Here is a 27,734-nt window from a genome sequence, read left to right as displayed (position 1 = left end):
TGTCATATCACTCATGCCATCTGGATATCACTGGTGTTACAATAGCACAACAACCCCTGTTTGATCAAAAAGTCTGAATGAAATCAGACCCTGAAGATCGACACATATATGTGTATATATATATATATACATACATATATATACATATATATATATATATACATATATACATATATATATACATATATATATACATATATATATATACACATATATATACATATATATACACATATATATATATATATACATATATACATATATATACATATATACACATATATACATATACATACATACATACACACACACATATACATATATATATATATATATATATATATATATATATATATATATATATATGCGTCGATCTTCAGGGTCTGATTTTATTCGTTTATTTTTTGCATCTGGGTTGATTAATTAATTACGGTTTTCTTAATTTAATTATATATATATATATATATATATATATATATATATATATATATATATATATATATATATATATATATATATATATATATATGACTGACCACTTGACAGGCCTTTATCTTGTGTCTTACGTTGTTGTTGTATTGATAATGTTAGGTTAGGTTAGAACTTTAAGTCATCCCGTATTTGGGAAATTTCTATGTTGCAGTAGCAAGACAGACAAAAGACACACAAGACATTGTAGACCTAGGTAAAAAACTGGAGCCACACACTAATGCGACTCTTGTCAAGATGTACTGTAGCCTGTATTCAGCCAGTCTAAGCCCTTTCTCCACTTAACATTTAAATGGTACCTTGCTGTAGGCAGAGATGCACAAAAAAGGCACTGTTCTAATGACAAACCACATATCTTGCATTTATTTGACTAAATTGGCCATATATATTCCTATATATTAAGCTCTAGAGTGGACAGGAAAGAAAAAAAACCCAACCATTTGCATTTTTGGAGACACACAGGCTAACCGCAGGCAGGCACATCCCACGAACTGCCATTGTGATGCTTGCAAATGTGACATGGTACCAAGAATAAAAGTCAGCCGCTCAAAGGCTACATGCTTGCGGTTTAGGTGAAAAGTCACACACACACACCCCTGCACGACACGCATATGCACACACACCTAAGGGCCATTTGTTGTTTGAACAGCATGTAAACATCAAATCCTACCTTTCCTTCTAGCAGCCTCTTTACAAGCATATATCACAAAGCTGACTGACATTGCGGGGGGACGAGCTGCTCCCTCAACTGTGGAGATCTGGTCTGATGACTAATGGTTAGATGCCAGGGGTGCCTTAACTTACATACCACCTTGGAGCGCCTGTTAGCTGAGGATGTAAAAAGATGAATTGCACAAATAACCATTGGAAAATCAAGTCAAGTGTATCAAGTAGGTCAAGTTACCTTATCTTGCCGATACAATGATGAGATTGGCTGGTTTGCATCGAGATGACTAAGGGATTTACTTTCATTCTTTTCAGCAGAGAAACATCTGATGCCTGTATGTATTACTAGAGGTTCTTCATCCTGAACAAACACATTAAAATGTCATCTCAAATGTCCCTATCCTTGTTTGATGGGAAATGCATTAGTATAATTAAAGAGGCAGGTAAGTTATTTTCCAGTATTTTTAGGTTTCATGAATGAAAGGTGAGACTTCGTTAAAGTGTGTTCTTCATGTAGTTTTTTTTATTGACTTGCAGCCAATCCAGGTTGCCCATAAGTGACCTTAATGCCAGCAATAGTAATGTTTATTTGGATGAAAGAACAATAGTAAATTCTACAGAATTGTTTGCTCGCAAACCATAGGAGACAAGCAAATTATTCTTTAGAAATGTTTAGTAAAGTGTTCAATGTTTCCACTCATTTTATATATATTTTAAATTCTGCGTGAATAGGTTTTGTTTTAAAACGAAATGAAAAATAACTATATGGTATGTACAGCAATATTTTTTTTCATACGAACAGTGTAATATTCAATGCTAGATTGTGAAATATTTTAGAATTTACCTTGCCAAGATGTCTTTTTATATTTTTATATTACTTGTGGGTTTTTTAATGGGAAAACGCACTTTGTGGAGTAGCACCACCAATTTTGTTATACACAGCTGTGTATGATGACAACAAAGGCTTTTTATTTTTATTTTTTTATTATTATTTTTTTATTTTTTACATTTTTATTTATTTTTGTTTAAAAAAAAATTTATTAATATTATTTGTATTATTTTTTTATTTTTATTATTATTATTTTTTATTTTTTGTACATTTTTTCAAAATTTTGTTTTATTTTTTTATTTTTTTATTTATTTTATTTTATTTTGATTGTTTTTTTATTGGTGGAGTCCAATATTTTTATGTCATGGCAGAATTACGGTACTTGTTATCGGAGTTTTAACGAGTGCTTTCAGAGTATTTTTAAGATGATGCTTTCCTGTATAAGAAGGTGTTATGCATTTTTCCTTATGATGGCTGACAGTCCCAATTGGTTCTGTTTTCCTCTTCATAGACTTGAGCCTACTTGCCTCAGTGCACCGTAGGGGCGTGGTTTTCGTGCCCAGACCATGCCCCTGATTAATGCACAAACGTGTGTTTGCATCGCAATGCGCCGTACGCTTGACCCCGTAGCTTTGTGCAAATAGAATGGAGTGGTGTGTGTTTACTGTAAAAATCTCTGTGCCCCTGCTGACATGCACACTTAACTATAGTAATTATTTATTGCAATTGAGGATCTAGTGTATAAAACAAAACCAAATTCTTTCACACGTGAATAAAAAGACAAATACGAGTAATATTTATGCATTTGAATCATGGACATCATCTTGCGCTAAGAGTGTGGCAATAACGATCTCTCTAGACTAGAGCAAGGGTATCAGACTCGGGTCGGTTCGCGGTCCGCGTTAACATCAACTCGATTTCATGTGGGTCGGACCATTTTAGATATAATATTTAGATTTTTTTTAATAAATGGATTAAAAGCCCTGAATATTCAGTCTTTTATAGATCTAAAACAATGTTTATTTTAGCTTTTTTAAATATATTTTTAGACTTGAAAAAATGATTTTTGAATTTAAAACAGAAAAAAATGATTAAAAAATTACAATTATTGATTTAAAAGGGGGAAAATCAGGAAATTTAATATACATCTATACTCTTCATTTTAATTTGATCCTAAAACAGAAAGTCGCCACTCGTGATTTACTTTCCCGGGCCACACAAAATGATGCGGCGGGCCAGATTTGGCCCCCGGGCTGCCACTTTGACACATGTGCTCTAGAGGTTTTAATACCTATATTGAAATTATCTTTAAAAGCTGGGAGAGTTTATTTTTTCGACCAAATCTGGGAAAAGAGCATAGTCAGCCAAGAGTATTTGTAGTCCCAGCACAAGGATGATGTAATGTACTGCATTCTCTACCTGGAAAATTTCCCACTGGTCCATGATGGAAGATGACATTAGCAAGTTTCCGAGAAGTCTTGCATGGAAGTGAATGTGAGAGCCCCAACCATCTTAGTTTTTATTTGTGAACATCCATTTTTGTTAATTTAAACGTTTGGCGGTCCTAACCTGAAAGGCACCCTGGGCAAAATGACTCAAACAAGACCACCAGTTTGCAACATGAGTGGAAAGTTATTTTTTCCCATTAGTTTGTTTTACTTCTGATAATTTAGTTTCAGGTTGTAATTCTTCGTTATGAAAAAAATGCTTTTTAAAAAGCTTCTTTCTACATTTTCTTTTGGTGAGGATGTCAATGAGAAAGTTGGATCCAAGATGGCGGCGCACATGGGTGCAGTGGCTCCTTGCTCTCCAGTTTGGTGTTTTGTTTTCTCAGTCGCCAATTTCGTTATACGCAGCTGTGTATAATGACAATAAAGGCTTCTGATTTTGATTTATTTATTTATTTGAGTAATCCTTTCATTAGCTTATTAATTTGGCACCGTATAATTGATGTAAAAACTAAGCAGCAGCATTCTAAAAAGTTAAATAGTTCATATTTATACTTGGAGAAAAATAACTTTATTATTTTATTTTACTGTAAAATACATCGAGAAAGACTAATGAAAAGCTGCCTACATAGCACTGATGAAAAAACTCACTTAATCAAGTTCAATTACATTTTCTTTCAACATTAACCGGGGAGTAAAAAATCAAACTGCCTTCCAATGTGTAATCTCTTTACATCATTATAACAACACACGCATCCAGTTGATAGTACTTCAGATATCCATTTCGGAATTCAACCACTAAATATGGAGTGCTTCCTGTTCAGGGATTGAGGGACACATTGATTGCTGTCTGCCGACATAAAAGAAATTATTGATGTTCAACCCCTTATGGCTTGACGTGAGACACGTTGACAGTGAGGGGCTGGCGCATCAGTGAAATTGGATCCGCCACATGCCTTTTTCCCCCAAGATTTACCTTACCTTGAGTCGGACTCAATAAAGTGGACATTCGATGCTGTTATCATGTTATTTAAGTCATATAAGTAAAAAGTGTTGCTTAGAATGTGCCAGGGATAAGATGCAAAATTATGATTAGTGTTTAAAAAAATCAAATCAAATCAAAAGCCTTTATTTTCATCATACACAGCTGCGTATAACAAAATTGGTAGTGCGTTTTCCCAGTAAAAACATAAATAAGTAATATAAAAATATAAAAAGTCACGTCAAATAATAATTTTAAAAAGTAATTTTACATTATATTAACTTTCTATGATTTACACCCCACATTAAGTGTCATTTCCCTCCCTAAATTTGACTCACTTTTAAGTGTAACTTTTTTGCAATTCAGTTTTTTTATGCACTCCATTGATTTCCCCTCTCATTTTCCACTTCTTTATGTTTCACTGATCCTCTTCCTGCTGCCCTGTTCAATTAAATTCCTGTTTTATTTTTATTTGAGATCACATTAGGATTATTGCTACAGTTTACAACCAGACCCAATACCAGCAATGGGACCTTTGCTTCCTGTAAATTCAATATATTAGACAAACATCATATAAAACAACATCTTGGTCAATATTGTGCCCACAAGCAAAATATGTGACTTCATGTTACCGTTTCCCAATAGTGCATTGACTTATAAGCTTTCCCAATAAAACTGCTGCTGTGAAGCCATTTGAGTAAGCCAGAGGGAAAATCTGAAAAGGTAACAGTCATATACTGCAATGATTAATTTACCACTCCCTTTTGGATGGAAAGAAGGTTATAAAACAAGGATTTGACAGAAATGGCTACAAAAATCCAATTCTTATTACAATTTTATTTCAATATTAGTGTTACCTGGAATCAGTGGCGGTCCGTGCATTTCCTCGTAGTGCCTTCAACGAATCAATCCAACCCTCAAAAACTACTTTATGGCTATAAAACCTCGACTGCAGCTATAGCTGCAACACATAAAAAAATAATCAATAAATCAATGCACAAAAATGGGGTAAAATCCACTTCCTAGCAGCATTTAGTGATTAAATACAAATACTGGAGCTTTTCAGACATTACCACCAGGCCAGGGGGTGTTTTCCCCAGGAAAAGACAGCGATGGAAGTCAATGGCGTACTGGCAAACATTGCCCGAAAATGGGGTAAAATCCAGCCGAAAACAGCATTTATTGATTAAATACAAATATTGGAGCTTTTTAGACATCAGAACTGGGCCCGGAGTATAATTTCCCCGGTAAAAAGACCGCGATGAACGTCAATACGTCCATAATACGTCCATACGTGAAACGGCAAAAAAATTCACTAAAATGAGGTAAAATCCACTTCCTAGCAGCATTTAGTGATTAAATACAAACACTGGAGCTTAAATACAAACACTGGAGCTTTTCAGATATCAGAACCGGGCCCACAATTGAAATATTATTTAGGAATATAGCCATATTTTACTCACCAAAAATCCTTTTTATCTGTACACAATATCCATCCTCCTTTCTTTCTTCCTTCTTTTCTATCGCCATCGAAGCTAATGCTGAAAGTCGAGCCTGTCCTGTCGTATTTCTGGCATAGTCCGTCTTGAAAATGGCTTTAAATCAACACAACAATATATTTACTTGTGCAGCTAGCTCCAGATACAGTTTGGTAGCTAATCATAGTTGGTGAAAGCGATGACGTATCCCTACGCCTGCGACAATACATTGTGGTGTTGCCAACTCGAAATCTGATTGGTTAAAGCAACAGTCTTATCGAGGCTTGTTTAATGCAGCAGAGCCTGCAGAACTGATTGTGAAGGCTTTGAGGCAGATTTCTGACCCTGGCAACAAATAATGGCTGAAATGTGATTGGTTAAATGCTTCAATATGAAAACACACATCTGGAAGCAGTGCAACCAGGGAGAAAGGAAGTTTACAGACAATTTGGAATTATTTAATAAGTATTGATGGACAAAATATAATATATGATTCAGATATTTCTTAGGCCAGCAGAGAAGCCCTTGAAGGCCCTGACGGCCCGCCATTGCCTGGAATATATTCACTCTGAGAGTGCAGTCAGCTTTCAATTACTCGGGCAAAGAACTCCTTAAAATGTTCTGACAGGATCAAGTGAGCAACCAGTGATGACAAGAGACCCGCTGTCAATTTTCAAACGCTATATTCCTCGCGTATCGTGCAGTGTTTTGTGACAATGCGCGGCACCCAGGCTTTACAAGTGGAAAAGTTGTTGTTCCTTGCTGGGGAGAGGGTATTTGAAAGCTGTCAATCATGCTGCTGTGTAAGAACGCACATCAAGGCTTTCTGTCGTAAAGCTCTGTGACATTTTCTAGAGCTGTAATCATTCACAATATGATGGGGAAATTATCATTTTTCTTTTGCCTGACAATCAGTCACTTCACCTCCGCTCACTAAATTTAAAAGAAAAAAACAACAACGCCAAACACATTGTTGAGCTCACAGTAAAACTGCAGTAGCGTGAAGGTGACAAAATAAGAAGATAATACTACCTGCAACATGTTGTTCATATCTTTGAGAAATATATTGCACCCTATCACTAGTTTCATTACTGTGTCTACTAGTAGGACAATATTCATGATTCATAGCTACTTCAAAGTTGCCCAGGAAACTAATTATTGTGTATTAATACAGCCAGAGATCTCAGCAAAGTCTGCTCAGAAACAAAAGGCAGTGCCAGTGGTTGACTTAATATGGAATAAGATTTTCTTGCACAGTTTTATCCATATTGGGTGGTTGGTTGGAACTTTATTTCATCCCGTATTTGGAAAATTTCTTGGTTGCAGTAGCAAGACACACAAGACATTGTAGACCTAGGTAAAAAAGTTCATTATCTTGACTAACTTGTATTCAAATGATCTGTTGAACACTTTCAAGTCAATCAATCATTGATTCAATCAATCAATTTCGGAAGCACATATCCTCGCAAGGTTCGCAGGGGTGCTGCAGCCATCTGTGGGTAGTCGGCAGAAGACACCCTGAATAGGTTGCAAGGTGCAATGAGACGAATAACCTTCATGCTCACAATCATACTTAGGGACACTTTAGTGCTCTACAAGCCTGACATGCATGTTTTTAGGGGATTTGGGGGGAAACCAAAGTACCCAAAGAAAACCCACGTGCCATACAGGAAGGTAGGAATGAACCCACTTGGGATTTAAATGTGAGCGTGTGTGCTAATCACTCTTATATTGTGCAGACACACTTTCAAGTGTTTACCAAAATTTAAACAGCTGTTATTTTGGAGCCGCTATAATATTTGGCAATACATGAACAGCTATTCAGAAAACATTAGGCTAAAACCACTTGTTTAAGAAACCTTATATGACATCAAATCCCTGCCAAGTCTTGATTTTCGGTATAAGATCTGAAAACCTCAACTAACAGTGGCAGTAATGAATATATGTCGGAGGCCAAGCCAAACAATAAAGAATAGGGTGACTTGTAGTTGTGAAAATATGGTAAATTAGCCTCCTACTGGTCCTTCATAAATTCATGACGACAGGAGTGCATTGTGGGTGTTTATGAGGTGGGTAGTGTTGAGATTATGAAGGAATTGTGGGAGAAGGGGGTGTTTCCTGTCACTTCCTTCGTAATCCGACCACAGCGAGGACATGGATTGGAGGGCAAAGAGAGATGAGGTGAATGCTTGTAAAGTAAAACTGGCACACTGCTGGGCCCCTGGGATGACCCTGTAAACACTGCTCACTCACTGCTTTGATTACAGAGGCAGTGAGCTATACAAGAAGGGAGAAAAGAAGGAGGAGAGGCGCAAGTGGAAACAAGACAACATGGAAAGCAAAATTGGGAGGAATTTGGGTTCACAAGTAGAATACATCATGGCCACAGAAGGCAGATGAAGCTGTAAACATGGTGAGGGGACATAAACAATGTCAACAGAAATCAAACCATGCACTGCATTTCTCTTTATGTCAGAGTTGTTTTGTTTTCTCCACATGCTGAATTTGAAATGTATGCAGGAAACCATCCAACTGACACAATGTGTAAGACACTATGGGCATGTTTTTTTTTCTCCCCCTCTGGAGTCAATATAGCATCCTCACTCGAGTCAATATTGCAATTTGGCTTCGTATTTCTAGTTTACAAAACACATTACAATATTTTTTTGTATGCAAATATGATGTTCTATGAATTGAATTATTTTAATGTGTTAGTAACAGTAGTCGGGCCCAAAAATGTCACATTTAGAATATCATTCAAATGCAACATTTATTTTACCGACTACCCACGTTCTGTAATACACACTTTGTACTTTTTATTTGTGTATAAAGTACAAACTTACAAATAGCGACACTAAAATTAACCAGACTAAAGCTCACATTTTTCTTTTCTTCTAGGACCTTGAACACGTATTTGCTTATTTATAATATGCATCCATGCACATATTTACAGAATACTAAGTTTTTGTTAGCATTATTGAACATGTTCTTTTAATCTGTTACTCTGTACTTTTAATGGTTGTCGCTCTACTAGTACAAATGTAAACTACATTTTACAAGTGAAGTGAGAGTGCAGAAGCCAAATTATCAAATGCTCCTACTTTCGAATACACAAAATAACATTCGATAACATGCCAAGAATAATTAAAGGCGTGCATTTACGTTCACCATTGTCATCATTTCAACAATTGAATCGACGTGAATCGCTGAAACAAACAGCAACATTTTAAAGGCCAAACACATTCACGGCCTGTCAGAATGAAGCCAGACAGTGAGGCGAATTAATAAGATTCAGTTTATCCTCGCTCCATCTTTACTCTCGTGGGATTTTCATGTCATGAGCGCCACCTGCGATCTCAACTGCAAGCAAGATAGATTAATATTAAATTACTTTCCAATTGCCCCATGTCATTCAGATGGAGAAACCTTGTCCTCGCAATATAATGTGTGAAATTTAAACAAACATGTGAGAAGAATACATGTGGGCTTATTGTCCACTTTATTTTCTAGTAGTGTCACAACATTATACAGACTGCTGGACTCAAATGCCACAGACGTGGTGGGGAGGGGGGTTTTGAGTTCAACAGTGGAACAGAATTAAATAAGAACAAATAATCTTTTAAAAGCAGTACAAGAGACAAAAAAAATAAAAATAAAAACAATTTCACGTTTACAACTTCCCGAACATGGCAAGGAGCAAGAAGGGTACATATATAAGGGTTAATATTATTTAGTGATATTGATAATTTAGTGGTGAGGATTTTTTTATGTGGGGCACCCGATGGAGCAGTGGGTTTTCCGCCTGACTTTGGTGCGGGCATTCTGGGTTTGATTCCTACTCGGTGGCGCTGTGATTGTGGTTATCCGTTTCATTGTGCCCTGCAAATGGCTAGCAACAAATTCAGGGTGTCCCTTGTGGTTGCCTGGGATAGGCTACAGCGGTACTCGGACGTTTGGTCGCCGGACTTTTGGTCGCCGGATGTTTGGTCGCCCGGAAGGTTATTGATAATTACCATTTAAAATTGTTGCTCAAATTCCCTAAATACAAACTGTGAATTATTATTTAGTCATACTTAATGCCCTATTAATTATTAGGCTAAAGAAAAGCTCCAAATTTCCCGTACTTTTATTGTGTTTTGTTGGAGAACTTGTTAAGACCCTGACTGACGTCCCTAAGGGGACAACTCATGTACATACAAACTCTTATACACTCACATGTCCGCTCAGTGAAATTGCTCATGGCCATTGTTGGCCTTTATTGATGCGTAGACCATGGTGTTTTACCTTGTTTTGTCGCCGGACTCTTGGTCGGGGACGTTTGGTCGCCGGTTGTTTGGGTACGGGCGACCAAACGTCCGCGACCAAACGTCCGGCGACCAAACGTCCGGCGACCAAACGTCCGGCGACCAAATGTCCGGCGACCAAACGTCCGATCACGGGCTACAGCACCCCCTGCGACTCTTGTGAAGATAAGCAGTATGCATTTTTATGCTTTTGGTTTTTGTTTCTCTTTAGTAGTTTCAGTTGTTTCTTTTCTACTTTTTCTAAGAATGAGAATAATTCCATACTTTCAATGCCAACATAAAGGGATAACTTGAAACTCGCCATTAAAAATTATCATTTAATTTTGCGGTATGCTTGTCACTCAGAGTAAAACTTTCTTATCTTCTCATCTCCTCTGACCTTTTAGTGGTTCCTTTTTTGGGGGGGAAACAGCCAAAGAAAAAGCATAATTAATCATTTGATGCTTACTGAAATGAAGTCTTGTAACGTCCGCTGAGGTTTTGTACAAAATATTAATGACTTGGGTTATGGCACGCCACAATTGCGGTTTAAAGTCCAAGTTTCTATGTGACTTCAGAAGTAAAAAGTTTTGTTGAATTCTCAGTTGTAAAGATAAGGCTTATGTCATACTGATAAGAAGAAGAAAAAAAATGAAAGAAAAGGAAGAATAATAGGGCAAGACATAGCGGAGAATTGCAGATTCATTAAATTGTACTTGAAAGACACTTTGCTACCCAATTTCTCACTTCCTGTTTAGATGGAGACATTAGATATTCGAAACGCATAATCAGGAGAAAAAAAGTCATGATTGCGGCCTCAACCCTGACACGCATACCTTACCCATTGCTTTCTCCGCTCATATACTCTTAGTTGATTCTCCTGGACTGACAGTGTGGATGATTGGTCCTGTCATCTTGACTTTAAAGTGGACACTGTCATGCAGTCCTCTTGCTGTCAGCACCTGGCTACTTTTTTGTGCACTCTAGCTTTCTAAACTTTCTTTCCCTACTCTTTTCTCCACGATTCAATTCTGCAGAGCCGCTAATGTTTAAAGTACAAGTTGATTGACACAAAAACAGTTACTGTAGCCAAGAAAATTGAAAATTGACCGGATAAACAAAGGCTGAGTGTACTATGCAATGTGAGACAATGATGGTCACATCTATACCAGGAAGACAGAGAGACAAAGAATGGGACAAACTGGCGCAGTTGGAGACATGTCTGCAATTATAACTGTAAAGACTGTTACATAGATGCATGCTGGGAAAATAAGACCGCAGTGAGGGCTCTTACTGGAAATGTTTTTTTGTGGTTGGCCTTGCTCGTCATTTTAGATGAATAGACACATGGCAACTAATTTTGAGCTATTCAGAATACTCACATTTGTCAAGAAAAAAAATAGACACTGACTGAAGCATTGATTTTTCTTTCTTTCAACAAACTGACTAGCTGAGGCGATGGTAGTCTGTCAAAGCCCTCTATAAAGACGTGATAAACACACTTGTAACTTGGGCAGGGGGCTGTGTATGGCTGTTCATCTTTATGATGGCCACTTTTGTCAAACTGTCATTTGTCATCGATTCAACAGGATAGAACAATAGCAATCCAACTATAAAGTCCGGTACACGGTCGATTGGTCGCCGGTCTTTTGGTCGCCCGGAAGGTAAGTGATAATTACCATTTAAATCGTTGCTCAAATTCCCTAAACACAAACTGCGAATCACTATTTAGTCATACTTAATTCCCTATTAATTATTAGGCTAAAGAAAAGCTCCAAATTTCCCGGACTTTTATTATTTTTTGTTGGAGAACTTGTTAAGACCCTGACGGACTTACCTTCTTAAGGGGACAACTCATGTACATACAAACTCTTATACACTCACACTCAGTGAAACTGCTCATGGCCATTGTTGGCTTTTATTGATGGGTAGACCGTGTTGTTTTACCTTCTTTTGTCGCCAGTCTTTTGGTCGTCGGTCTTTTGGTCGCCGGTCTTTTGGTCGCCGGTCTTTTGGTCGCCGGTCTTTTGGTCGCCGGTCTTTTGGTCGCCGGTCTTTTGGTCGCCGGTCTTTTGGTCGCCGGTCTTTTGGTCGTCGGTCTTTTGGTCGTCGGTCTTTTGGTCGTCGGTCTTTTGGTCGCCCCGACCGCGACAACGGACGACCAAAAGACGGCGACCAAAAGACCGGCGACCAATCGACCGCACACGATGAAGTCCCATAGTCAACCCTTTAATTCATCTACATAGATTTATTCATTCATTCATTCATTGTCTGAACTTCCTCACAAGGGTCACAGGGGTGCTGGAGCCTATCCCAGCTGACTTCGGGCACCAGGTGGGGGACACCCTGAATTGGTAGTCAGCCAATCGCAGGGCATGATGACAATCACAACCACATGCTCACACTCATACCTAGGGGCAATTTAGAGTGTCCAACCAGACTACCATGCATGTCTTTGGAATGTGGGAGAAAACCGGAGTACCGGGAGGAAACCCACGCAGTCCCGGGCAGAACATGCAAATTCCACACAGGTGGACTCACCTGGATTCGAACCCAGGACGGCAAAACTGTGAGGCCGACGTGCCAACCACTCACCCGCCCTACAAATGTAGTGCACAGTGATTTCTTAATAATACAAATATTTTATAGATTTAAGTAAACAGAATCAGATAAGAAGAATTAGACATTTACATTGTAACAGATTTTCCTGTTTTTTTCTTTATTAAACTGAACTCTTGAGTAAGAATACTGCACAATTCATTTAATATTAATCTTTAAAACGGATTGTCTTTTTATAATTGGTACAAAAAAGAAGATGAGAAAGACCCAGTTTCATTCAAAAAGATGTTTTTTTAAAAGGAAATTTAAATATTAAGCTACCTTGAAAATACACAAGTGTTATTTCTAATGAATAATTCCTACATTTTCTTTCAGAGACAATAACAAACAATAATCCTATCATACGTATTGCAACATTTATGTGCACTACACAGCTTTAGAAGCTAAAATATATATTTTTAAAGAATATTCTTTCAAAATTTATTTTTCTATCACCCTGGATGAGAAAATGAATTATATATTATTCTTAACAACAAGCTAAAATGTGTCTGCGTGTTGACAAAATTTTGCGGGTGTGCATTTGCAGACAGAAAAAGACAGACATACCCACCATGATCAAATATTTAAAATGAATGTTTGCTCTGCGTGATAGACCACCTATTGAAATCTTGTCTGAAGCTGCTATTTTGATTGTTAACAGGGAGCAACGCTTGAAATGATCTTGTTTGGTGTGTTGACACTCTCAGCTCCTCAGCAAGCTGTCTCTCTGTGTGCCCCCCGCCAACACCACATTTTACACAGTATACACTGAAGCATTACTTGTAGTGTGCTCGGAATAATTCCCCAAGGTTTGGCAAGGTAAGCTGATGTGAATTTTAAGGTTTTACAATAGTATCCGTGTGCCTGATAGTATTGGCTGTGTACTAAAAATTCAACAATGATATCATTTAGTTAAGAGAAAAGAGTCCACCAGTTTCGTTATGATATGTACACATGTACATACATGTACATCTGTATCATATGGATGTATGTATGTATGTATATGCATGTTTATATATGTATGTATGTATATGCATGTTTATATATGTATGTATGTATATGCATGTTTATATATGTATGTATGTATATGCATGTTTATATATGTATGTATGTATATGCATGTTTATATATGTATGTATGTATATGCATGTTTATATATGTATGTATGTATATGCATGTTTATATATGTATGTATGTATATGCATGTTTATATATATGTATGTATGTATATGCATGTTTATATATGTATATATACACATATATATGTATATGCATGTTTATATGTGTATGTATGTATATGCATGTTTATATATATGTATGTATGTATGTATATGCATGTTTACATATATGTATGTATATATACACATATATATTTCAGCAACATGCTTATTTATTTATTTATACATTTATTATTTATTTACTTAAATATGTATTTATGTATTTACTTATTAACTTACTTATTACCTATCTATTTATGTCTAAAATGCCTTTCCTGTATCTGCATTCTCACCCTCTTGCTACTGTGACAATGAAATTTCCCGAATCCGGGATGAATAAAGTTATCCAATCCAATCCAATCCAATCCAAGTACAGTACTAAATCTTGGAATTTTTTCAACAATGACCAGATGGCCCAAATGTAGTCAAACTATAGAGATGGAAAATTGTATTAAAAGCATTAAAATAACATCATGAATATTTTTTGTTGAGTGACACTTTGTGTTTAGTCTAGTCTAGCCACTATACTTCTTGCAGAATTTGTTGCAATAAACAGCCAATACAATACACAACACAATTAACTGTAAATGGATTCCAAAGCTGCAATATCAATAAATAGGCAAACCACTTAGTCTTTAGTCATACAATATGTACTATACACATGCAGATAAGTATTGCCCAGTGGTATTCCCAGTCAAACACATCCACGCAAACACCTTTTTACCCTGCTCACTTCTGTCAAAAGGGAACTGTCCCCACTGTGAACCTCAAAGGAATTTTACTCTAACTCCTTTACCACCTGTCTTTTATTTTCTTTTTCCTGTCTCGCTTTTTTCTTTTATTTAAATGTCTATTCCCTTTCTATTTGTGCTTATAAATCCCACAAGACTGCAGTTTGGCTTTTGATGGTCATTCGTAGCACTTCAATGCTGCGCTAACTTCCAAATTCAAAACAATAATTTAAGAGTAAAGCGATTGATGGCATCAACGGATAAGTGCCCGTATACCTCTAACCATCGTTCCTTTGTGGTGTCATTTTTAAAGTTTTCATTTTCAAACAACATAATTAAATAAAAACAGAGTGATGTGTCCAACAGACTTTAAAAAGACTAAAATAAAATACTGCTGCCAGTAACTAGGGACACAAAGTCCATACAACTGAAAATCCTAAAATCTATGTCATGTTCGTTCTTTTGAATTTCAATCGGCAATTGAACGATTTCAGAAATTAATTTTAAAAATGTACATGAGTCTGTTCACCACCATAATCCACTGTATTTTTATTCTCCCAACTTCTTTAATTTAGAGTAATTCTACTCCACATGAAGCACCATACGTGGACAGGTTTACTTTGGCAAATACCTGTACTGACATGTATTTATTTTTCAACCATAATTGATAAAACCAATGAATTAAATGAAACAAGCTGTTAGTATTTTGCTTGGGAATCAGCTTCTATTTCCATTAGACTTCAGGTCATGTTTGCAGCAAAGCCAACCCATCAAAACGGATGACAAATGGTATTTGTATGAACCCCTAGGCTTGTACAACATTGGCTTTCAAAACCTAGCATGGATGACTTAACAGCAGAAGCATGATTACAATCGTATGCCACTTTTAAAAAATAAATAACCAATAAAACATGCCACTGATTTTCTCGATAGATGGTTATTCCCCATCTGCTGCCTGATTCCAACAAATTCATTCGTTTTATGAACCGCTTATCCTCACCAGGGTCGTGAGGGGTGATGGAGCCTGAATTGGTGGTCAGCCAATCGCAGAGCACGAGGAGACAGACAAACATTCACACTCACACTCATACATAAGGGCAATTTTGAGTGTTTAATCAGCCTATAAAACCCATGTTTTTGGAATGCTGGAGGAAAACAGAGTACCCGGAGAAAACCCATACAAGCCAGGCGAGAATATGCAAACTCCACACAGGAGGACCGACCTAGGATCGAACCCAGCACCCCAGAACTGTGAGCCCGGCGTGCTAGCCACTCAACCTCCAGACCGCCGTTTCCAACAAATCTATATAAATATGTGAGTATCTCCCAGGTGAATTTGTAAAACAATCCAATCATATATTGAATACAAACTACATTTACTTATTTTTTGTAGGTATTAATTGCTGATAACAAAGTAAGACAGAAAAAAAGTTTACACTGTAAAACCTGCTGGTACCTCATGGTTTATTGACTAAGGTCATTTTAATGCCATTTTCTTCTAAGTTTCACAAAATCTATCCACTTACTTTTCTTGTGCCTTCATGAAAGATGACAACCTGTCATATATCTTTCAGAGTAAATGAAAGAAATGCTTAAACATAATGAGGATTCTATGTACCCAAAAGAGACACCGATATGAGTGATGGAGCTTTGCAAAGAGAGTCTTTGTCGTTTTTGGCCGTGCAGCAGCTACACATCAATGTGGTCCATTACGTATCCTTGGAGATCATCCCCATTTATGTATGCAAGTCCAGTATGAACGTATGTGTAGAGTGATGAAAGTCTTTCTTGGCTCGGAGCATTTTATTGAAATGCACTGCAAATAATGTCATCATAACGACCACTTAGGTGATCGATGTTCTCATTTGCTCTTTTACCTGATATAATGTCTATTCTTAGATAAAAAGAGAATAAAAGTGTGATGGGAGTCAATTATTTAAGATTGTAAAAATTGTAAGATCAGTGATGACTTTAGTGTAAAATCACAGAATTATAATTAACTCAGTAAGAGTTTCAACAGTGTGACAGTCAGTCAAGATGTCAAAAAGTGAAAATCGACCCCTGACTGCTTCAATGAAGTTACTCAAGGGTCACAGAGGATTCAATTTACAAATTTACAGTATCAGTTTCAATCTCTTGTGTGAATGGGAATTGTCAGTGTGAGTTTATGTTGTTGTTGTGAGGTCAAACTATTTGGGAATTGGCCTGCGATGAGTGGCTACTAGTTTTGGGACAAGGACCCACTGTATCCTCAACAATTGCTCTTGATTTGTCCTTAATATTGCAACATTTGCTTAGCACCCAAACATGTCCAATCAGCTTTATTGGATAAGACTAAAATTTTAAAACACAACTGCAGTCCAAGGACATCTAAAAACAAAATGGTTGTCTAAATTTGGAGTTTTCAAGGACGTCTATAAGGACCCCAAATATTGCCTAGAGAATTTGCTTAACTAATGACCCGTAACTATGCAATTCCATCAGGCTTACCCATCAGCAAATTCTCAGTGATCTGTTCAGGATACACCCCATTCCTTCCAATTCAGCACCCATCCATATAACCTATCCACCCACCCATCCATCATTATTATAGACAAATTCCCATATTGTGTTCCAGTGCAAGTAAATTTTGTTTTAGGCGACATGATGCATGATGTCATATGATAGTGAATGAAACAAACAGATAAATGCTCTAACTTGACCACTGCTGACTGGGTGGTCCTCAGGTCAGCAGGGGCAGCTTTCCACCCAAACATCACTGTGTATGATATCATCGCCTTAATTACACCAATCAGCTCGCTCTACATTAAATGTCTGCCCTGAATGACATTGCCCCTCTAAAAGAGCATGCTAACCATGAAGGAAACAAAACTCTCACGATACCCACATCTCAAAAGTATCCTTTAAAAAATGACGAGCCGTTCAAACCCAAGTTAACAAAGGTAAACTTCAATTCAAAGGATGAGATCAAGCATTTCAGTCCCAGTGGACAAAAGGTAAGAAGGAAGCAGTAAGGTATTGATTTGGTCAACACAGCCAACAACAACTGTTTTACATTTAGAAAGAACTCTATTCAAGTCCCATTCCACATAGAGGGGAATCTTGTTATTGGGGAGTGGAAATTGGACCCCCAAAATGGGAGCTGTCTGCATGCTGATAGTAGTTGTGATGGATATAGATTTGCAAGCTATACATTGTCATTCTGAATAAGAACACTGCTCTTGAAATAATGTATGGAACCCTTGTTTATATTTAGTTATTTCATCATACACAATATTTTCCTAAAATATACCTCTTTTAGACAATACACCCTAATTAATCATCAGCAAATGCACCACATATAAGAAGCCTATTTTTTCCAGCCCCCAAAAACTACAAAAAAAAACAACTTAAAAAACGCACCTTGAGTAACAATGTGTAAAATATACGGTTTAAAAAACCTGAGTATAAATTCCTCTGTTAATTCGTGACCGGACATTTCGTCGAAAGACGTTTGGTCCCCGGACATTTGGTAGAACGGACGTTTGGTAGAACGGACGTTTGGTAGAACGGACGTTTGGTAGAATGGACGTTTGGTCACCGGGTTGTTACTGTTGAAACCAGCTCTCAAAATTATAATCATGAGAGAGAGAAAGAGAGAGTGAGTTTAATATCTAATATCAAAATATCAACAGTAAACTCTCTGACAGCAAGCGAACCCAGCGACCAAACTTCCGTTCTCCCAAACGTCTGTTCTACCAAACGTCCGTTCTACCAAACGTCCGTTCTACCAAACGTCCGTCCTACCAAACGTCCGGTCGACCAAACGTCCGGGGATCAAACGTCCGGGAACCAAACGTCCGGGAACCAAACGTCCGAGAACCAAACGTCCGGGAACCAAACGTACCGTCGACCAAACGTCCGGGGACCAAACGTCTTTTGACGAAACGTCCGGTCACGAATTTGTCGAACAAAGTGACACAATAACTACTAAACACAACATTTGAATAAATAGAAATAAATTAAAAATAAATACAGGCATCTTTCAATAAACAATAATAAATAAATAACCAATTGTAGAAAAGTCACATAAATCCGATACTTGTTTTTGTGCCATTTTTAAAAATGGACTTTGACGAATCCTTCATTTTACAACACTGACTACACAAGCTCATCTGCCAATGACAATATATTTGACTATTTTCAGGCATGCTAATTTAACCAAGAAATAAAGTTATCGTATCACAGCAAAGGCATGGACGTCGTATGCAATTATTTCGGCAAAGTAGAATGACGACAAGCCTCCTATTGAAATAAAAGTGGATAGCTAGCTATCGTCTCATCATTTTTCCCCTGCTAATAACTCACACTATTTGTTCCCTTTAACACTGAGGTTACCAAAGCAGTGAGTGGGTCTGTGACATCCTTTTATTTCTATTTCATTCAGTCATGCCCTTGCCTTTGCTGTACCTCTCAATGGGCTTCATTTGGGCTTTTTTTTTTAGGTGAACATGATAAGAGAGGGTGATAGCACAAAAAAGAACCAGAAGAGAAAACTCCAGTAAGAATTACAACAAGGGGAGTAGATGAAGATGAGGAATCAGAGGGGTGTGACATTTTATTTAAACTGTAGTGAAATCTTTCAGCTTCACTAGTTGGTAGTGATAGGCGGGCTCCCCCACGGAGAAAGGAACCAGCGCAGCGAGATCTAATGGCTCTTTCCTAACCTCCTGATCACATTACTGCTAATTACTTCCCATCATGTACAAGGAAATAAATAAATAAATAAAAGAAATCAGCATGCATTTTCATTGAAGCATGGATGCTCTCTGCTTGCATGGGACAATCTGTAGCATACAAATGAGATCCTGCAAATTATGCTGGAAAAGAAATGTTTATGCACTACTTACAGAATGAGAATGAAGCTCCGTTCAACTGTGATTTTCATATGTTGAGATGTACTTGATGTATTTATTAGGCCTGATACATACTGATAATTAACTTTTCCCATGTGAGGCTGAGTATCAAATTAACCCGATGTTCATGACATATTTTCTGAAAAAAAGTAGTATGCAATTCTTTAAAAACACTCCTGCCTCTGGGATGTCTTTTTGCCATCAAATGATGACTTGCACGGAAAGGAGGATGAAAGCAATCAAGGACTAGAGTTTTAAGTGGAAATTATGCATATGTTGAGCAGACATAAGTGGAAACTCAGGAGTACCAATTTGGACTCGGCAAATGCATTTCCTTATTATGTATCTCAGAAAACACACACTAATATTTGCCATTTACAGCTGCTGCAAAGGCTTTTATGCCATGCAGGAGTGAGCAAATTATATTTGCTAGCCTCTTTGACCATATAAAATGAGCTGAAAATGGGCTCTTGGCATTACAAGCAAGGATCTATATATATATATATACAGTTGTGGTCAAAAGTTTCCAGTAGTTTCATATATATATATATATACATACACATACATATATATATATATATATATATATATATATATATATATATATATATATATATATATAAAAATAAATATATATATATATATATATATACACACACACACACATCCATATATACATATACATCTTGCCAGGGACGTGACTTTTTATATTTTATATTACTTATGTTTTTTTTTTACTGGGGAAACACACTTTGTGGAGTAGCGCCACCAATTTCATTATATGCAGCTGTGTATGATGACAATAAAGGCTTTTGATTTGATATATATATTTATGTCTAGCACCCCTGAAACCCTTGTGAGGAACCGAAAAAAATATGAATGAATAAATTCAATTAAATTCAATTTATTGGCGAAAGAAATGCACAAGGCTAAGGGCCATGTAACGAAATGATTATATACATATATATATATATATATATATATATATATATATATATATATATATATATATATATATATATATATGTATATATAATCATTTATTCATTGCCAAAATGAATGAATAAATGATAAAATATACATCAAGAAAATCACAGTCACGTTAGAACTGTTATAATTAGTGCAAATGCTTGTCTGTTTCTGTGTGCTTTACACTCATTGGCGACCAGTTATGGGTGTAGTCCACCCTTTTGTTCAAAGTCAGCTGGAATAGGCTCCATCACCCCACGACCCCGGTGAGTACAAGCGCTATTAAAGATGAATGAATAATCTATACTAGAAGTTATAAACTCATCATTGCAATTATGCTTGCATTACGTTTACCCAACCGTGGCTGTACAAGTTTTGAAATGAGTCACACTGCGCGGTACTTATTATTTTTCTTCACAAATAATGGAAACTGCATAGCAGTTTTGCTATGCTTATCTGTATTTAAATTCTCTTATTTGCATTTTTCAAATTGGAAAAAACGTTTGTCAATTCCTGCGCCAGCACAAGCTGGTGGGTGTTTGCCATGCCAGAAAGCTGAGGTTTTGAAAATAGTTTTATGCTTCATTAGGCAAAAATAAAATTACTTGTGTATGACTACTGCTGCGTGAATACAGAATGAGACCCAGTAGTGGGTATTGTGGTCAAAAACATCATTCATTCAGTTTCACATAATACCTATGAATTAAAAAGCCAAAATATTGAATTATTAACTACAACTGAATTATGAATTGTTCTCCAACTATTACTGATTCACGCCCATCTTCCCCTCTAATTACCCTCTACCTTTTATTACAGTATACATAAAGTACAGATGTCCATCAAGCCGAAAAACTGCATTTAAGTTTAAGAATATATTAGAAATGTCACATTATGACTTGGTCCACATAATGGAGGAGCTGAAGAAAATGAACAGGACATACTTTATGCTGCTTGACCATTTCTCAAGACGTTTTTGACAGATCAATATGTGAACTAATCCAAGTCAAAGTCTCTCTATTTCTGTACCCCATATTCTGTTTAGCTGGAAGGTGTAATACGCTCTGGAATTGCTGTCACGGATACAGTTGACATTTTGCTAGAACAATTCATCCATACTTCCAAAGTCAAGAAATGCACTGCTCTTCCATCAACCAGACTGCAATAATATTAGCCTTCCCACTCGATGTATGTTTTATGTGAAACACCATTAATAATGAGCTGTAAAAACACCATGTATGATTATCGCCCAGAGACCACCAATAGTGCACTGAATGTTTCCATTATTCCTGAAAATGCAATAATGACAGCCACTGCATTCTGATCCTGTATGAGTTTCCTCCTGTCCATATGTAAAACATTTCTAAGGAATGTGCTATGCTTTGTAATGATATTGCCGACAATCCAATTTTTTAAAACTTGTACATATTTAAATATCCCCTCAGTTCAGATGTTACTCTGACTGAATATTTTAATACAAACTGCTTTTCTCTAGGGAGAATTCAATCCCATTGAATATATATTGCATATTCAATATATTATATAGTCGATACAAGAGCACTACAGTGGCGGTCCCTGCATTTTCTGGTGACGCCTTCAGCAAAAACTATTTTATGGCTATAAAACCTCTACTGCAGCTACAGCTGTGACACATAAAAATAATCAATAATAACCTCATACAATTGAAATATTATTTGGGAATATAGCCATATTTTACTCACCAAAAATCCTTTTTACCTCTACACAATATTCATCCTCTCTTTCCTCCTTCTTTTCTATCGCCATCGAAGCTAATGCTGAAAGTCAAGCCTGTCCTGTCGTATTTCTGGCATAGTCCGTCTTGAAAATGTCTTTAAATCAACAGATACAGCTTGCTAGCTCTGGCTAATCCACTCTATCACTAGCCAATCATAGTTGGTGAAAGCGATGACGCCTGCGAGGAGGCAATGACGTATCCCTACGCCTGCGAGAAGGCAATGACGTATCCCTACGCCTGCGAGAAGGCATTGTGGTGTTGCCAACTCGAAATCTGGTTAAAGCAACAGTCTTATCGACACTTGTTTAATGCAGCAGAGCCTGCAGAACTGATTGTGAAGGCCTTGAGGATGATTTCTGACCCCGGCAACAAATTATGGCTGAAATGTGATTGGTTAAATGCTTCAATATGAAAACACACATCTGGAAGCAGTGCAACCAGGGGGAAAAGCAATGAAAGGAAGCTAACAGACAATTTGGAATTATTTAATAAGTATTGATGGACAAAATATAAACCTGGTTTGGTGACAACAATAACATATAGAAGATTCCGAGCCAAGGTTTCATGGATCAGGGTAGCTTGAAGAAAAAAAACAAGGAAAACGAGGTGGAGAATCTTAATTAATTGGTATGCTGACATTTCCTTACAGTGGTTCCTGCAGGGACATCAAGTCTGCGACGTACCAGAGAAACCGAAAAGAGACTTCCCAATGGTTGACTTCCTAAAAATGATCAATCACCAGAACATCCTGCCCGAGGGTCTCCACTGACTCCATTATTATTGGGTTTGTGACTTAAGTCAGACAGAAAGGGTGAAGGCATTTCTAAACTTCATTTGTTAGAAAGATTTATTTTTCAACTGGATACAAATTTAAGTTAGCCAAGAGGGGATTATCTTTCATTGCGCCCAGTTCCTGACATTTAGATTTATGAAAAATTTTGACTGTTGAACCAGTTAATAGAATGTAATAATAATAATGTCAATAATCATGATAATATATCATTATAAGCAGACAGAAGATTGTACTGTTGTTGATCACAATTTCGTATAAAACCTTACATTTGTTATTTGGATCTCCATCATAAATATTACACAAATATGCAGTAGTTAAAAATAACACAACGTATCTCTTAATATAACAAAAAAAATACATCTAAGTATGAAGCATTATTCAGCTGAAAGCTGCTGTTTAGTAAAATTCATGATCTCATAAATATTGCAGCACATGTTTTTCTATTCACTGTTTGGGATACTTATTGAAATTGAAGGATACAAAATAAGCCAAAGCATTGGAAGACAATCTTTATATCTGATTAGTAAAATAAACAGTCTTGTCTCTAATACTAGGCAATTACCTGCAGATTAACATGCAAGGACTTCCTGTAGCGGTTGAAATCTGATCTGAAGAAAAATACAAATATAAACTTGGTGGTGGACACATATGAGCCAAAATTCTCCAAAACTTCCTTGAACAAATTTAGGTTTAAACATTTTTCAGCACTTTTGCCAGGAAAGGCTTGGCTGGTCCTTATGACTTTCATGCCCAAATTATTCATTAAGTAAAAATGAAAATAATTTTTAACTGCAACATAGGAACCAGAGAAACTAACAGTTTACTTCTGAATTGTGCTGTCCTTTTTGAAAAACCTGCTAAATCATACATGTTTTTGCCAAGCTCATTTTAAATGTTACAAACTTGGCAGCCAGCCAGTTCATTCATTCATTTTCTGAACCGCTTTATCCTCACTAGAATCAGTGACCGGCCAAATGCAAGGCACGACGAGACGGGCAACCATTCACACTCACGCTTATACCAATTTCGAGGGTCCAATCAGCCTACCATGTGTGTTTTTGGAATGTCTGAGGAAACCGGAGTACCCGTAAGAAACCCATGCAGGCCCGGGGAGAACATGCAAACTCCACACATGTGGACCGACCTGGATTTGAACCCAGGATCCCAGAGCTGTGCTAACTACTCACCAGCATATTGCAAAGCAAAAAATATTTTGACTATTTTCAGCACTCTGACATTGTATCATCAAGAAAGAGTTTGATTGTACCCGATTGCTAAGTGCAGCCTGGAACATGATCTCATTTTACAAGATATTACTGGCTGCCCATTGATTTCTCATGGCAGCATTTTTTTTAGCAAAGGTCGGAACAACCTGTTACGGATGTTCTGATCTGATGAAACTGTTCTCTGACTACGTCAATTTGGAAAAAGTAAGCTTGCGGGTGCAGAACTCAGGAGTTTCAGGAGCTGTCCTACAAGGTAATAATTGAGAATTTTGTAGCTTCTCTGTATTTATTGGTACAAGTTTATGTTTAGTATGTTTTTAAAGGTACCTGGACGTTTGGTCGACGGACGTTTGGTCGACGGACGTTTGGTCGACGGACGTTTGGTCGACGGACGTTTGGTCGACGGACGTTTGGTCGACGGACGTTTGGTCGACGGACGTTTGGTCGACGGACGTTTGGTCGACGGACGTTTGGTCGAAGGACGTTTGGTCGACGGACGTTTGGTCGAAGGACGTTTGGTCGACGGACAGTTCCCAAACGTCCGTTGACCAAACGTCCGTCGACCAAACGTCCGGTCACGGTTTTTAAATGTCTGTCTGTCATGAGTGGCAATCAGTGATGGATTCTTTTTCACATCTCTCTCTCTCTCTTGGTTAGACAAACGGTGCTTCCTTCAAAAACACCCCCCAATTTAAATGTAGAATAATCCGGTGCAGTTTGTGGCTACTCCATATAACAAAATTTGCTGCAGTGAGTTCCATGGGATTTCAAGAACTCAATCTTCTACTTGACTGAGGACAATCACATACTAAATCCAGCACCATGCAAACAAGTCCAAATAGCTGCAGTAACTCCGTCAAGGGTCTGCCCCTCAAGCAATCAAGTAAGCAGAGTGTTTAATGGATTTTGCTGGAAATGTGTTCTTTGTACATGGGAATGAGCATGGCCAGTGATGGTCGTTTTTGTCTATTTCTGTCATTTATACTTGAAATAATAAAGAATAAGGTGTCAAATATATTTCTATTTCCACAATATGTTTTACATGTTGTACATGATTTCATTACAGCTTTGACTTTAAACTGTGACTAATGGGTGTAATATTATATTATTTTTCATACATTTACATTATGCTTTATGTTCATTTTATCATGAACAGTAACACTCTAATATTGTATGATAGCAAAATTAGCAAATCAAGATGAATCTATTATTAGGAGAACTATAGAAAATAAATAAACAAATAAGACACGTCATAGACTAGAATTTTTTCCTCATTGTGGTCCTAATACTTAAAAGGATTTAGTTTTTTGGGGGTTACTCACTCACATTACTGAATATTCTCCAATCAACATGTAATTATTACATTGGGAAAAGCGGCTTGATTACATGATGAAATACTAATAATCTGATTTGGACACTTGAAACATGTAAACAGCCAGCCATAAAAAATGAATATGGAGATGAAACAGCTTGAAATCAACTATGCCTGCATTCTGAATACGTTCCTTATCCATCTCACAATTGTGTGTAATGCACGTCTTGCAATTTTATTGTGGACAATCTTTTTTTTTTTTACATAATTGTTATGAATATATTCATATATGTAAAGATGTCTAATCATTTGACTAGTGTTTGTTTACCTGTCGCCTTCTCCCCAATTCTATTCTCGTCTCTTGTTGAGCAAGCTGTTTTTTTCCGACCTCAATTTGCTTGATTGTGCAGGGTTTATGTCGGAAAACGACAACTGATTGACAGCAAAATTTGTGAATTATAAGGGTATGGTAAAATATGTCACCTTTTAACATTGAGGCTTAAAATGCTGAGTTGCTATTGGCTAAAGTAATACCAGAGAAACCCTTTTTTCCCCCCAAACAAGAATAAAAGTAACAAGTGGTTCTAAAATTCAAGATAATATTTATGTTTGCTTGAAATTTTAAAATAAGTAGCTTGAATTTATTGATAATTTGGGATATAACATTTATAGAGTGGACAAATATTTATACCATCACCTGATCTGAACCTCCAATACAACAAAAAGAAACAAACAAAACAACATCAGGCCAAAATAAAATAAAATAAAAGAGAAGGACTACTAATGAGTGATCCCCTTTCAGAAAGACCAGAGTGCAATATAATTATGTTTTAGATTACCAATTTATTTTTTAATTTAATTTTTTTAATGAATTTGAGTGCATGTTCATTTTCTCATGCAAGTTGGTTAACTTATCAGCAATTAGTAGTGTGCTCCAAACATACAATACAAACTTCTAATATGGTGACTACGCTAATTTATTTTCTCGGTATTTATTGGATCTGAAGTTATTCCTTTGTTCATTGAAAGTTTTAGAGTTAACTTGATATGTGATGTAAATATCATGGCAGGTAAATTAACGGTCAATTAAAGGCTCCTGTTGCATGAAGCTAAAGCAGCATACTGTGAGAACTGTCATATTCCATGCCTGTCACTCAATGCCTGAACACATTAAAGGAAGCAGACAGCCAGATGGATGTCACCGCTTGCCTTCCAGTGTTTCACTAGACCTGTTTGATAAATTACTGTGCACTCATCATACATTTATTCATTTTCAGCACCTCTTATTGCTGTCAGGGTCGAAAAGTGTTGGAGCCTATCCAAGCTGACTTTGGGCGAAAAGTGGACTACACCAAAAAGTGGTCACCAGTCAATTGTAGGGCACACAAACAGAGCACTGATGTCACCAAAGTCAGGCAATGAACTACTATACCATCTGTGACTTGCTCATTATACATCCATTCATTCATTTTCAACAGCGCCTGTCCGCATCAGGGTCCCGGGGGTGCTGGAGCCTATCCCAGCTGACTTTGAGTCGACTGGTCACCAGTCAGTCGTACGGCAAACATAGAGACAAACAGCCATTCGTTCTCACACCCGCACCAAAGTCAGGCAAATTAACCATTACAAACATCAGGCGTTTATCATATAAACAAAGCAAAATGATTAATAAGATATTAGAAGGACAATTTAGCTTACAAAAGAAGCAATGATGTAATGCAGGGGTGGTCAAGTCCGGTCCTTGAGAGCCACTATCCAGTCTGTTTTCCATTTCTGCCTCCATCAACACACCTGAATCAAATCATTGGAATTGGTATCAAGCTTCCGGACAGCTTGCTGATTAGGCGATCATTTGATTCAGGTGTGCTAGAGGAGGGAGATATGGGAAACAGACTTCTGTGCAATAGCAATGTGCAATATCTTAGATTGTGCAATATTTTAGAATTTACCTTGCCTTTACCTTTACTTGACTTTTTATATTTTTATATTACTTATTTATGTTTTTACTGGGAGAACGCACTTTGTGGCGTAGCACCACCAATTTTGATATACACAGCTGTGTATC

The 27,734-nt window shown here is 37.0% G+C and overlaps 1 long non-coding RNA gene across 1 annotated transcript; it reads right to left on the bottom strand.

Annotated features, from left to right (window-relative positions):
• Nucleotides 1-1,161: 1,161 nt before the first annotated feature.
• Nucleotides 1,162-27,502, bottom strand: LOC144064248 (uncharacterized). Its single transcript, XR_013296744.1, has 3 exons — nt 27,368-27,502; nt 1,394-1,516; nt 1,162-1,317 (listed from the first exon to the last, which is right to left on the bottom strand). It is a non-coding gene; the product is annotated as an uncharacterized LOC144064248 (long non-coding RNA).
• Between the last annotated feature and the right edge of the window lie 232 nt (nt 27,503-27,734).

Source organism: Stigmatopora argus, chromosome 19 (assembly GCF_051989625.1).
Source record: "Stigmatopora argus isolate UIUO_Sarg chromosome 19, RoL_Sarg_1.0, whole genome shotgun sequence".
Lineage (NCBI taxonomy): Eukaryota > Metazoa > Chordata > Actinopteri > Syngnathiformes > Syngnathidae > Stigmatopora > Stigmatopora argus.
This window is presented reverse-complemented; position numbering and strand designations above follow the sequence as displayed.